The 12,403-nt window shown below is 51.9% G+C and overlaps 1 protein-coding gene across 4 annotated transcripts in view; it reads right to left on the bottom strand.

Moving 5' to 3' along the window:
* Positions 1–12,403, bottom strand: part of EXOC6B (exocyst complex component 6B) — a 145,799-nt gene that overhangs the window by 4,877 nt on the left and 128,519 nt on the right. The window lies entirely within an intron of this gene.

Genomic DNA, 12,403 nt, shown 5'->3' with positions numbered 1-12,403 from the left:
GACTGGACAGTCACTTCTGTCTGAAATGGTCTAGCTTTTTCTGCCTGAGCAGGGGGTTGGACTAGAAGACCTCCAAGGTCCCTTCCAACTCTGCCCATTTTGTATCAGGACTAAAGGTGACATGATAGCAGCCTTCCAATATCTCAGGGGCTGCCCCAAAGAAGAGGGAGGGAGTCAAGCTATCCTCCAAAGCGCCTGAAGGCGGAACACGAAGCAACGGATGGAAACTAATCAGGGAGAGAAGCAACCTGGAACTAAGGAGAAACTTCCTAACAGCGAGAACAATTAACCAGTGGAACAGCTTGCCACCAGATGTTGTGGGTGCTTCAACGCTGGAGGCTTTTAAGAGGAGACTGGAGAGCCACTTGTCTGGAATGGGATAGGGCAGTGATGACGAACCTTTTAGAGACCCAGTGCCCAAACTGCAACCCAAAACCCACTTATTTATCGCCGGGTGCCAGGTGGGCGTGGCCGCGGTGGTCGTGGCAGACTGGGTAGGCGGGGCCAGGGCAGTGGGGGCCAGTCCCTCGCCATCTCCGGGACATGGCACGCGTGCCCACCGAGAGGGCTCTGAGTGCCGCCTCTGGCATACGTGCCATAGGTTCGCCTCCACTGGGATAGGGTCTCCTGCCTGAGCAGGGGGCTGGACTAGAAGACCTCCAAGGTCCCTTCGACTCCGTTATTCTCTTGTTCTGTATTCTGAGAGCAGAGCCCGGTCCCTGCCAGCAAAGGCCAGCCGACAGGCCAGGGTGATGGATGGGCGGCAGCCCTGCCCCTCCCTCGGCCCATCCATCTTGTGGACACGCGGCTGGGCCGGGTGGGCTCTGTGGCCGGGCTCCCCCCCACCCTCCCCCCCTCAGAGGCCGAGCTTCTCCGCACGTGGAGAGCGGCTGCAAACACACAACCGGGCTGGGGGGGCCTGACAAGGGCAGGAGAATTTATGTGGCCCAGAAACCGGGATTTTCTTGGTTTTCCCCCTTCAACTTTTCACCTCCTAAGTCGGGAGGAGGGGGGGACGGGGGGGGTCTTTGCTGAGGACCACGTGTGGCTCTTGCAGCCACTCCGGCCACTATCTGCTGGGGCAGATTATGCAAATGCCATTAATTCCTCCAGCCGGAGAGCTGGCTCTGCGGGGCCATCCATCACCCCCAGGACAGCAGGCACACACACACAGGCACGCGCACACACACACACACACCCTTGTCGGGAAGGAGCCCCCCCCCCTGTCAACGGGCTTGGCCGGGGAGGGACGCCTGGCCTGCAGCACGGAGGATGGCAGCCCCCCCTCCAGGGGCACAAGGGGGGATGTGGGGAGGGGGGCTTGGGGGTCTGCTGGCTTCTCAAGGAAGGGGGGGGCTGAGCTGGGGGAGCTTGGGAGAGCCGGTGTCTCCCCACCTTCCACTCGTGAAACGTGTCCCGGAGGAGAAGCCCAGGAGGAGACACACGGAAGCTCCCAAGTCCGTCCCTCCCCCCCGCCCCATGGCTGGCTCAGACATCACCTGCCCCCCCACCACCGGGATGAAGCCCCCAGGTCCCTTCTGCCCCCCCCCCCACCGCCAGCCTTTCTGCCAGGACTCGCCTGCAACGTGGAGGATGGGCTTTGGGGAAAGAGACCTGGAGAAGGCATCGGGGTGGGGGGCAGGGGGGGACCAAGCTATAAGCTCAGAGTGTCTTTTCTTTCTTTCTTTCTTTCTTTCTTTCTTTCTTTCTTTCTTTCTTTCTTTCTTTCTTCCTTCCTTCCCTTTTTCTTTTTCTTTCTTTCTTTTTCCTTTTTCTCTCTCCTCTTTCTCCTTCGTTCCTTCTCCTTTTTTCCTTTCTTCCTTCCTTCCCATTTCTTTCTTTTTTCTTTCTTTCTTTCATTTATTTCCTTCCTTCCTTCTTTCCCTTTTCTCTCTCTCTCTCCCTCCCTCTCTCTTTTCTTTCTCTTCCTTCCCTTCCCTCCCCTCCCCCCCTCTCTCCTTCTCTCTTTTAAACACGTATCTCAGGAGCTGGAACCATCGACCGCAGGGGAGCCTCGCCCAGCTTCTGAAAGGAAATCTGTTAACCGAGAGCAGCGAACCGGAGAGGACAAGACTTCAGCCAGGGGTGTCCAGCCTTGACCAACTGGAGGCCCCTGGACGTCAGCTCCCAGAATTCCCCAGCCAGCACAGCAGCGGCAGCAGCTGGAATCCCAGGGGCTAAAAGTTCCGCAGAGGAAAAGAGAAGCCGAATCGCAGACTCTTTCTGCGGGGGAGAAACTCCATCCTTGAACTTCGAACTTCATCCTTGACCCTTCTCTGAAAAAGCTGCAGCCCTGACCCTCCCGGGGTGCCCAGCGCCCCGAATTTTAGGCAGGGCGGTGTCCAGGCACGCTCTCTGCAGACAGGACCGGTTTTTTATTTATCACCCAGGATTATAAAAACCAAACCAAGCAAACCGCAGCACTTGCTCTGCTTGCCAAGGATAACCAATACTTAAAGCTTTGCTCCCCTGCAGGCGGCAGGAATTCTAAAGGAAAATCAGATCACAAAAGCAATTAGCAGAAAGGGGGGGGCAATCCGCCTGTGAGAAAGGAAATAGGGAGGAGGAAGCCGCTGGGAATGATGGCCATTCCTGCTTTGGGAGACAAGCTCCCATCTTCCACCTCGTACTATATAACTCAACCACGTCAATGAAAACAAGGGATTAACAAACAAAGCCTACATTTGATTTTACACGTCATTACAGCAGCAAGAATAACTTTTGCGCAATATTGGAAAAATGGAAGTATTAACACCAAAGAAGAAATGATCAGAAAAATATTGGAATGCGCGGAGATGGACAGATTTAACTTTGAGATTGAAGGATAAAGAAGATACAGACGACTATCAAACTTGGGACTTATTCTACTATTGGCTAGAAGAAAGAATGAAGGATTAGGAATGGAATATGTACATATGAGTGTTGTTGATTCCGGACAGCTCGTTGGTTGAAAAACTAACATAGGTATTTAAGAGAAAAATCAATAAATCAATAAAATCTTTAAAAAAAAGAAAAGAAAACAAGGGATGGAGACGAAGCAAGGAGAGAAGCAACCTGGAACTAAGGAGAAACTTCCTAACAGTGAGAGCAATCAAATCAATGGGATAACATTCCCCCCCCCCCAGAAGCTGTGGGCGCTCCATCACTGGAGCTCTTTGAGAAGAGACTGGACAGCCGCTCGTCTGAAATGGCAGAGGGTCTCCTGCTTGAGCAGGGGGCTGGACTAGAAGACCCCAGAGGAGAGGGAGAGGGAGAGAGAGAGAGAGAGAACAAGAGCGAGAGAACCAGAAAGAGAGAGAAAGAAAGAGAGAACCAGAGAGAGGGAGAGAATGAGAGAGAGAGAGAAAAAGAGAAAGAGAGAAAGAGAGAACCAGAGAGAGGGAAAGAATGAGAGAGAGCAAGAGAGAATGAGAGAGAGAATGAAGGAAAGAGACAAAGAGAAAAAAGAGAGGGAAAGAGAGAGAACGAGAGAAAGAGAGAGAGAGAAAGAGAAAAAAGAGAGAGAGCAAGAGAGAATGAGAGAGAGAAAGAATGAAGGAAAGAGACAAAGAGAAAAAAGAGAAAGAGAGAGAGGGAAAGAGAGAACGAGAGAGAGAGAGAGAACCAGAGAGAGGGAGAGAATGAGAGAGAGAGAAAGAGAAAAGAGAGAGCAAGAGAGAATGAAGGAAAGAAACAAAGAGAAAAAAGAGAGAGAGGGAGAGAGAACGAGAGAAAGAGAGAGAGAGAAAAAAGAGAGAGAGCAAGAGAGAATGAGAAAGAGAAAGAATGAAGGAAAGAGACGAAGAGAAAAAAGAGAGAGGGAAAGAGAGAACGAGAGAGAGAGAGAGAGAGAGAGAGAGAGAGAGAGAGAGAGAAAGAGAGAGAGAGAGAGAGAGAGAGAGAGACTGGCTTGCTCAGGGTTGCTGAACCTTGGCCACTTCAAGACAAGTGGACTCCAACTCCCAGAATTCCCCATCCAGAATGCTGGGAGGCGAAGCCCACACGACTTCCAGATGCCACGGCTGAGAAGCGCTGGGTTAATCTTTGGGGTGCGTCTCCGTGTGCCAAGCAGGGCGAAGGTGTCTGCTTAGGTCAGGGGTCTTCAAACCTGGCCCTTTGATGACTTGTGGACTTCAACTCCCAGAATTCCTCAGCCAGGCACGCGTGCCTGGCTGAGGAATTCTGGGAGTTGAAGTCCACAAGTCATCAAAGGGCCAAGTTGGAAGACCCCTGACTTAGGTCCTCAAACACTCCACAAAGGGCCTCAAGATTGACACCAGGCAGGACCAGCAACGCTGACTGGTTCAAGGCAGTCCTGGGCTGCATGAACAGAGGGACGGAATCAAGGTCACCTGAAGTGTTTAATACCACTTTACAAGGCCTTGGTAAGACCACCCTTGGAATACGGCATCCAGTTTTGGTCACTAAAAAAAAGATGTTGAGGCTCTGGAAAGAGTGCAGAGAAGAGCAGCGAAGATGATCAGGGGACCGGAGGCTAAAACACGCGAAGAACGGTTGCAGGAATTGGGTATGGCACGATAGCAGCCTCCCAGTATTTGAGGGGCTGCCACAAAGAAGAGGGGGGGGGGGTTGCCAACCTATTTTCCAAAGCACCAGAAGGACAGACCAAGAAACAACGGATGGAAACTCATCAACCTTCAATTAAGGAGAAGTTAATCAGTGGAACGGCTTCCCTCCAGAAGTTGTGGGTGCTCCAACACTGGAAGTTTTTAAAACTGGACAGCCACCTGTCTGGAATGTTATATTTTTTCCTGCCTGAGCAGGGGGTTGGACTAGAAGACCTCCAAGGTCCCTTCCACCGCAACTTGTTCTTCTGTATCTGAGTGGAGCAGTGTGAAGCCTTGTTCGAGCCACCTCCGTATCTCTGCAGACTGCGTTATTTTTGGACGCGCTCCTGGGCCTGTTTTTAGTCTTCTGTCTTTATTAGTTTTCCAGTGGACGGGGTCCAGAAATACTCACATCTGCACTTGCCACATATATATAAGCTTCTTTCATTTTTTCCATCTGTAAATGCTTGCAGTTTATTCCCGGGGAAAATCAGGCTATTTCTGGTCAATGCCAAAGTGGGATTGTGACGAGGCAACCCGAACGTCCTTCAGATTTTCCTCAGCTGAGCTTTGGTACCAAACCACACACACACACACACACACACACACACACACACACACACACACACACACAAGGCGGAAGGAACGGCGAGTTGGGCCGCATAGAAGTTTAATGAAATAAATAAACCAAGGGAGGTGCTTTGCTATTTCACATTTAGGAGTGGACAGCTCAGTTCTGCCACACGGGGGTCCCCAACTTGGGCAACTTTTAAGACTTGTGGACCTCAACTCCCGAGGAGTTTTTCTAATTTGCCACTCGCAGCCCCTGCAGCCGGCAGCCCCACTGCAGAGCAGAGAGCCCCCCCCGCTGCTCCCTCCCTCCTCCTGCAGGCAGCACGTGTCGGCAGAGACCCCTTGCATTGGGGAGGAGGAGGAGGAGGGCAAGGACAGTCTCGACCTTCGCCGGGATGTCTGTGTGTCTGTGTCGTCTCTCCCAGCAGAGGAGCCCACCCCTCAGAAGCCAAAACCAGGCGGGGTGGGAGTGGGGTCTTTGTGTAAAGACAGAGCAGCCAATTGGCAGATGCTCCACTTGGCCGTCTCCTCCGGTGGTGGCACTTTTGCCCCAGGGCTGTTCTGTAGGGAGCCCAGGATCAGAAAGAGCAAGTCAGCTGAGATACAAGGGGGGGGGGGACTTAAAAGACAGGAGATACACAATTTGAAACTTTTTAGGTGGCCTCACAATGACACAAGAGAAGGATCTCTCTCGATCTCTCTCTCTCCCTCTCTCTGTCTCTCCTCTCTCTCTCTCTCTCTCTCCTCTCCTCTCTCTCTCTCTCTCTCTCTGTCTCTCTCTCCCTCTGTCTCTCTGTCGCTCCTCTCTCTCTCTCTCTCTCCCTCTTTCTGTCTGTCTCTCTCTCTCCTCTCTCTCTCTGTCTCTCTCCTCTCTCCTCTCTCCCTTTCTCTCTCTCTCTCTCTCTCTCTGTCTCTCTCTCTCTCAGTCTGTCTCTCTCTCTCCCTTTTTCCCTGTCTCTCTCTGTCTCTCTCTCCCTCTTTCTCTGTCTCTCTCTCTCTGTCTCTCTCTCCCTCTTTCTCTCTCTCTCTCTCTGTCTCTCTCTCCCTCTTTCCCTCTCTGTCTCTCTCCGTCTGTCTCTCTCTGTGTCTCTGTCTCTCTCTCTCTCCCTTTCTCTGTCTCTCTCTGTCTCTCCCTCTTTCTGTCTCTCTCTCTCCCTCTTTCTCTCTCTCTGTCTGTCTGTCTCTCTCTCTCTCCCTCCCTTTCTCTCTCTCTCTCTCCCTCTTTCTCTCTCTGTCTCTCTCTCTGTGTCTGTCTCTCTGTCTCTCCCTTTCTCTCTGTCTCTCCATCTTTCTCTCTCTTTCTCTCTCTCTCCCTCTTTCTCTCTCTCTCTCTCTCTCTCTCTGTCTCTCTCTGTCTCTCTGTCTTTCTCTCTCTCTCCCTCTCTCTCTCTCCCCCTCTCTTTTTAGCCAAAAGTTTATTCCAATAAAATCTCAGGCTATATTTGGAGTATGCTAGGACAATCCCATTTGGAAATCTGCAGGTAAATCTGTTTTCTTAATTCATGCTGGGGGTTGGGAGATGGAATTACAACCCATTTCTGGATTTTCCACAATTGCAGAATCCCTTTCGATTCCGCGGTCTGAACTGCAAGAGGGAAGCTCAAGAAAAGGTGATGCTCAACAAATGTGAATTCAGCACCAAAGTGAGCGACCACCGGTGCAAAACAAACGGCATCGTAGTTACAAGCAAGAACGAAGGAGAAGGGAAGGACAAAAGGGGGGGAAAAGGAAGAAGAAGAAGAAGAAGAAGAAGGAGGAGGAGGAGGAGGAGGAGGAGGAGGGTACAGAACACAGAATGCCAGGCTGGACGGGGAAAGGATGCAGGAGCCAAGCCGCATCTTGGATTCAGGGACTGGATTTTTAGCTCCTGGGGAAAGGAAGGGGAGGAGAGGAGCCAGCCGGGTCTTCGGGAGATGGAGAAGATGCCTGACTGCCAAGGAAGTCGAGGCCTTGGACTTTTTGCAGGGCCCCAAATGGCGGAGGCACGGTCTAGGAAGAGAGATTCTCCCCCCTCCCCACTCCAATGTTGGGACCCTCTGACTCGGCACCCTTATGCCTGCGAGTCTGAAATGAAGGCCTAGTGGTTGCATTGTCTCTGCATCTCCGGGCAGCAAACTCTGGAGGGTGGCAGGGCCAGGCCTGGAACTACTTAGGTCAGGGGTCCCTAAACGTGGCCACTTTAAGACTTGTGGACTTCAACTCCCAGAATTCCCCAGCCAGCTTTGCTGGCTGGGGAATTCTGGGAGTTGAAGTCCACAAGTCTTAAAGTGGCCACGTTTGGGGACCCCTGACTTAGGCTATTGGGCTGAGGGTTGACACCTACAGAGGGTGCCCCCCTCCTCCTCGGGCACAACGCAGGGCAGACCCAGGGAAGCGACGGGCGCCCGTCCTCCAAGGCACCGCCGGCACCGCCTCCAGCAGACGGGTGTACTTGCCAGGGAGCCGGCCTGGGCTGCCACCGTGCCCGGCTCCCGGCCCAGGGTGCCAAGTTCCTTCTGAATTGCAGGTTCCTTTTGTTTACCGGGCGAGGGCAGGGCGCGGAGGAAAGGGTGACCTCCCGCTCACCCCAGGCAGTCTGTGTGAAACTGCGGCAGCGGCTGCCGTCACCTCCGCCTGAACTTTCCGACGATCTCCCAAGAGTTTCACCTTGCCTTGAACTTGCTGGCTGCTCTCTCCAGCGAGAGCGTTTCTAAACACTCCGGTGGAAGCAGCCAACGGCCAGCGGGGCGGGGAGGGAGGGAGGGAGGGAGGGGGGGCTGCAAGCGCTCGGCCCCGGCCTCCTCCCGTGACATCCTCCGGGGAGACCCAGGCGAGGGGAGCTCAAGCCCCCCCCTGCAAGGACCATCGGGCAGGACGGGCAAAGCGGGCCCCGTGGTGGGCCCAGAGGCTGGGCAAGAGGCAGAGGCACGGGCAGGAGGAACAAGGGGGCTGCACTGGGACCCCGCCTGTCCCAGGCGTGCATCCGAGGGGGCAGAGCCCAAGGGACTGGTGGGGGGGAAGGCTTGCTGGCCAAAGAGATAGCAGAGACCCCCTGGGCGCAATAAAGGAGAATTTCTGTAGCTCAAAGTTGAACATTGGGCTCCTTGGTGCAGGGAGGAGGAGGAGGAGGAGGAGGAGGAGGAGGAAGAAGAAGAAGAAGAAGAAGAAGAAGAAGAAGAAGAAGAAGAAGAAGAAGAAGAAGAAGAAGAAGAAGAAGAAGAAGAAGAAGAGAGAGGAAGAGGAAGAGGAAGAAGAGGAAGAGGAAGAAGAAGAGGAAGAAGAAGAAGAAGAAGAAGAAGAAGAAGAAGAAGAAGAAGAAGAAGAAGAAGAAGAAGAAGAAGAAGAAGAAGAAGAAGAAGAAGAAGAAGAAGAAGAAGAAGAAGAAGAAGAAGAAGAAGAAGAAGAAGAAGAAGAAGAAGAAGAAGAAGAAAGAAGAAGAATTATTGAGGGGTCCTTGGTGCTCTCTGAGCTCGTTTGTTTTCTGTTCATTACCAAACTAGGTAGCCAAACTAGGCAACAGCATCAGCAGAAGGGACAATGATGTTACCTAGTTTGGGTAATGAAACGTCTGCCAGAAAACAGCCACGCTTAGCGACCACCAAGGACGGACGGCACAGCTCTTCTCCTCCTCCTCCTCGCCCTCTCCGCAAACCCCGCTCCCTTCTAGCCCTGGGGATGGGCACTCTGGCAGGTGGGCTGGCAACTGGCCTTCACCCGCCAGCCAAGGCCCCAGGGGCCCTCCTGGGACTTGTCCGCCTGCGTCCGGGAGCGCCAAGGCCAGGAGAGCCGGTCTGCAGCCTCCTCCCTCACCCCGGACGGCCTGGGTCTCCAGAGGACACGGACTCACTTAACTGGCCTAAGGGGTATTTTTAGTTGGGTTTTAAAACAATTTTTAAAATAACAAAGGCCAAATTAATATTTCCTTTTAATTACGTTTTAATGGTAGTACTTTTGTACTTTTGTATTTGTTTTTATTAGGCTGTTAGCCGCCCTGAGTCCGCAAGGAGAAGGGCGGGGTAAAAATATAATAAATAATAATAATAATAAATAAATAATAATAATAATAATAATAACTGCCGCCGTGTGACAAACTTAACAAGCACATCGATCCGCTTAAGAACTATGGCAGGAAAGGTCATTACTTGCATTCTGCAGCTCTTCTCGCTTGCTCTGATGCTCCCATTCCAATAATAATAATAATAAATAATAAACTACTAAGAAAGGAAGAAGAGGACAGCGCTCACTTCAAGGGCCCCCCTCCCGTCTCATCGGAATATAGGAACGTTTTCCCCATTAGAGGCAAAAGCCTGAGCGGGGGGGTTGGACTAGAAGACCTCCAAGGTCCCTTCCAAGGCTTGTTCTTCTGTATCTGACTGGAGTAGTGTGAAGCCTTCCAATTCTGTTGTTTTGTTATTCTGTTAATGCTTGACCAGCATTAACAAATCCACAAAACAGACGAACAGAAGACCCGGAAGGCTGCAGGTGGAGAAATGCACAAAGGCTTAAATTCAGGATCTGCTGGTCAACTAAGATTAGACCAAGTGAGAGGACTGAGGGCCTGGAGACTAAAACATATGAAGAACAGTTGCAGGATTTGGGTTTGGCCAGTCTAGAGAAAAGAAGGACTGGGGTGGGGGGGAAGACATGATAGCAGCGTTCCAGTATTTGAGGGGCTGCCCCAAAGAAGAGGAGGGGGGGTCCACCTATTCTCCAGAGCACCTGAAGAAGGCAGGACAAGAAGCAACGGATGGAAACTCATCAAGGAGAGAAGCAACCTGGAACTAAGGAGAAACGTCCTAAGAGGGAGGACAGTTAACCAGTGGAACAGCTTGCCACCAGAAGTTGTGGGTGCTTCATCACTGGAGGTTTTCAAGAAAAGACTGGACAGCCCCTTGTCGGAGATGGTACAGGGTCTCCTGCTTGAGCAGGAGGTTGGACTAGAAGACCTCCAAGGTCCCTTCCAACTCTATTCTACCTACATTCTGGTGCCACCAACCCAGCCCACGTACAAGTATTTTCAGGAGAAACTGGCTGCAGCTTGTCTGTCATTAAAGCCTTCCCGGCCTCTCTGAGGATCTGCCCAAAGCCTTCGGCCTGAGCAGAAGACTAATTGGGCCGCCAATCTCACAGGCCGCCCTCGGCTGCCAGCTCAGCTGTCCCAGTGCCAGGCCAGACCAGACCAGCGGCCCGGCTGAACCTTGACCGGAGCTGTGTAAGCAACTACAAAGGGCTTAACCCGGGCCTTGCATCCAATAAGGCCCCCGTGGTGGAAACTGCCAGAGAAAAGCCATGCCTTTGGCCCCAACAGGAAAAAAGAAAAAAACAGGATTTATGGCTTGTTTGTTGCAGATTAAGAATAAATCTGGAAGCCAAGCAGGAATCTGAAGCGAAGCAGGAGGCTGGCCCTTCTGCTCCATTATCAGCCTGACCCTTGGATGGCCTTCCTGCACTCCCGCGCTCTGCTCTGGAAGGTGGAGGTTATGCGCCGGGTCGCCCTGACCGAAGGCAAAAGCTTTGATCCAGGCACTGCCCTGGATGGAACCGCCTATCTTGGGGAAGATCGTTCACCGCCAACTGGATTTATGTTGTGTGCACAGCTTATCTGCCTGGGACAAAACAGGTTTATGAGCCTGGGCCCTGAAAGGGACTGGAGAACCGGGCATGACTCAACTCCAGAATGGCCTTCGGGAAAATGACCGGCTCTTCCTTCACTTTGGGGCAGGTGCCTCAACTTCCCTGCTCCCAAGCAGACAGCCGGAGGCTTCCCAAGGGCAAATGCTGGGGTTTCCCTTCCCTGCAGAGGTAGTGCTACAGTGTCTAGTCCAGGGGTAGGCAACCTCGGCTCTTTTATGACTCGTGGACTTCAACTCCCAGAATTCCTGAGCCAGCCATGCTGAGGGGAAAGGGAGAGGTTTCCAAGCTGAGCCATGCTGGCTGAGGAATTCTGGGAGTTGAAGTCCACGAGTCATAAAGCGGCCTAGGCCTAGGCCAGGGGTAGGCAACCTTGGCTCTTTTATGACTGGTGGACTTCAACTCCCAGAATTCCTGAGCAAGCATGGGGAACTGAGGCCTCTTTATGACATTGACTTCAACTCCCAGAATTCCTGAGCCAGCATGAGGGAACTATGGACAATACCTTCATGACTGGTGGACTTCAACTCCCAGAATTCCTGAGCCAGCCATGCTGAGGGGAAAGGGAGAGGTTTCCAAGCTGAGCCATGCTGGCTCAGGAATTCTGGGAGTTGAAGTCCACCAGTCATAAAAGAGCCAAGGTTCCCCACCCCTGGTTTAGGGAAACTCTCCACCGTCATGGTGGTCCCAAAGGTGCTTTTTCCAAAAGGCAACTGGAGTTTTTTCCCAAAGGTGCTTTTCTCACGAGGCAACCGGACTTTCTTGCGGTTTTTTGACGACGTTTCGCTTCTCATCCCAGAAGCTTCAGTCCTTCCTACCATCCAGTCAGAAGAAGCTTCTTGGATGAGAAGCAAAATGTCTTCAAAGAAAAACAAGGAAGTCCAGTTGCCTCCTGAAAAAGCATCTTTGGGGTAACTATAACCCAGATGACTGAGAATCTCCATAGACATAGATTTTTTTCCCTTGAAAATGTTTTGCTTCTCATCCATGAAGTTTCTTCAATTCTAACTGAAGTTCTAACTCTAATGAATCAGAAATGAAGAAGCTTCTTGGATGAGAAGCGAAACATCTTCAAAGGAAAAAGCCAAGAAAGTCCAGTTGCCTTTTGGAAAAGGGAGCTTTCAGTGAAGGAATGGTACCGAGATGCACATTTGGTGGAAAAAAAAAGGGTCGTGGCATCATACGTGTTACCAATCCACAGCGCAGATAAAATCTACAGGCAATTTACAAAATCCCTGGAAAAGCTAAAGAAAGGCAGCTACGGAGAAACTCAAGCAGAGAAGGAAGATTAAAAATAGCAAAGCCGGTCCATGGATTTTACAGTGTCTGATGGCTGACAATGTTCTTTTTGAGCAGAAAAGGCAGACCTCCACAGGGGTGTATAAAAGGGTGGGGGGCTACTGCTCTTGTCTACTTGGAAACAGCAACTGGCATCCTTCGGGGTGCTTTAGGGTAGCCACACACCCCCTTTCCAGATGCAGAGGCATCCCAATGTCTACCAGTAGCACCTCAACACTGGCATGGCCACCCCGTCTGGAGAACCCAGGGGCTGGCAAGGCTACCCTAGTACTCCTAGTGCCTATGTTGGTTGACCCTGCTCGACAGGCTGAATGCCCAATCAATTTAATTAAAAGACTGGTGTTTTTGCATCTGTGCATGCCCAATGCAAACAG

This window comes from Protobothrops mucrosquamatus, unplaced genomic scaffold (assembly GCF_001527695.2).
Source record: "Protobothrops mucrosquamatus isolate PMUCROS unplaced genomic scaffold, P.Mucros_1.0 scaffold3313, whole genome shotgun sequence".
Classification (NCBI taxonomy): Eukaryota; Metazoa; Chordata; class Lepidosauria; order Squamata; family Viperidae; genus Protobothrops; species Protobothrops mucrosquamatus.
Note: the sequence above shows the minus strand (reverse complement) of the source record. Positions and strands in the feature narration are given on the sequence as shown.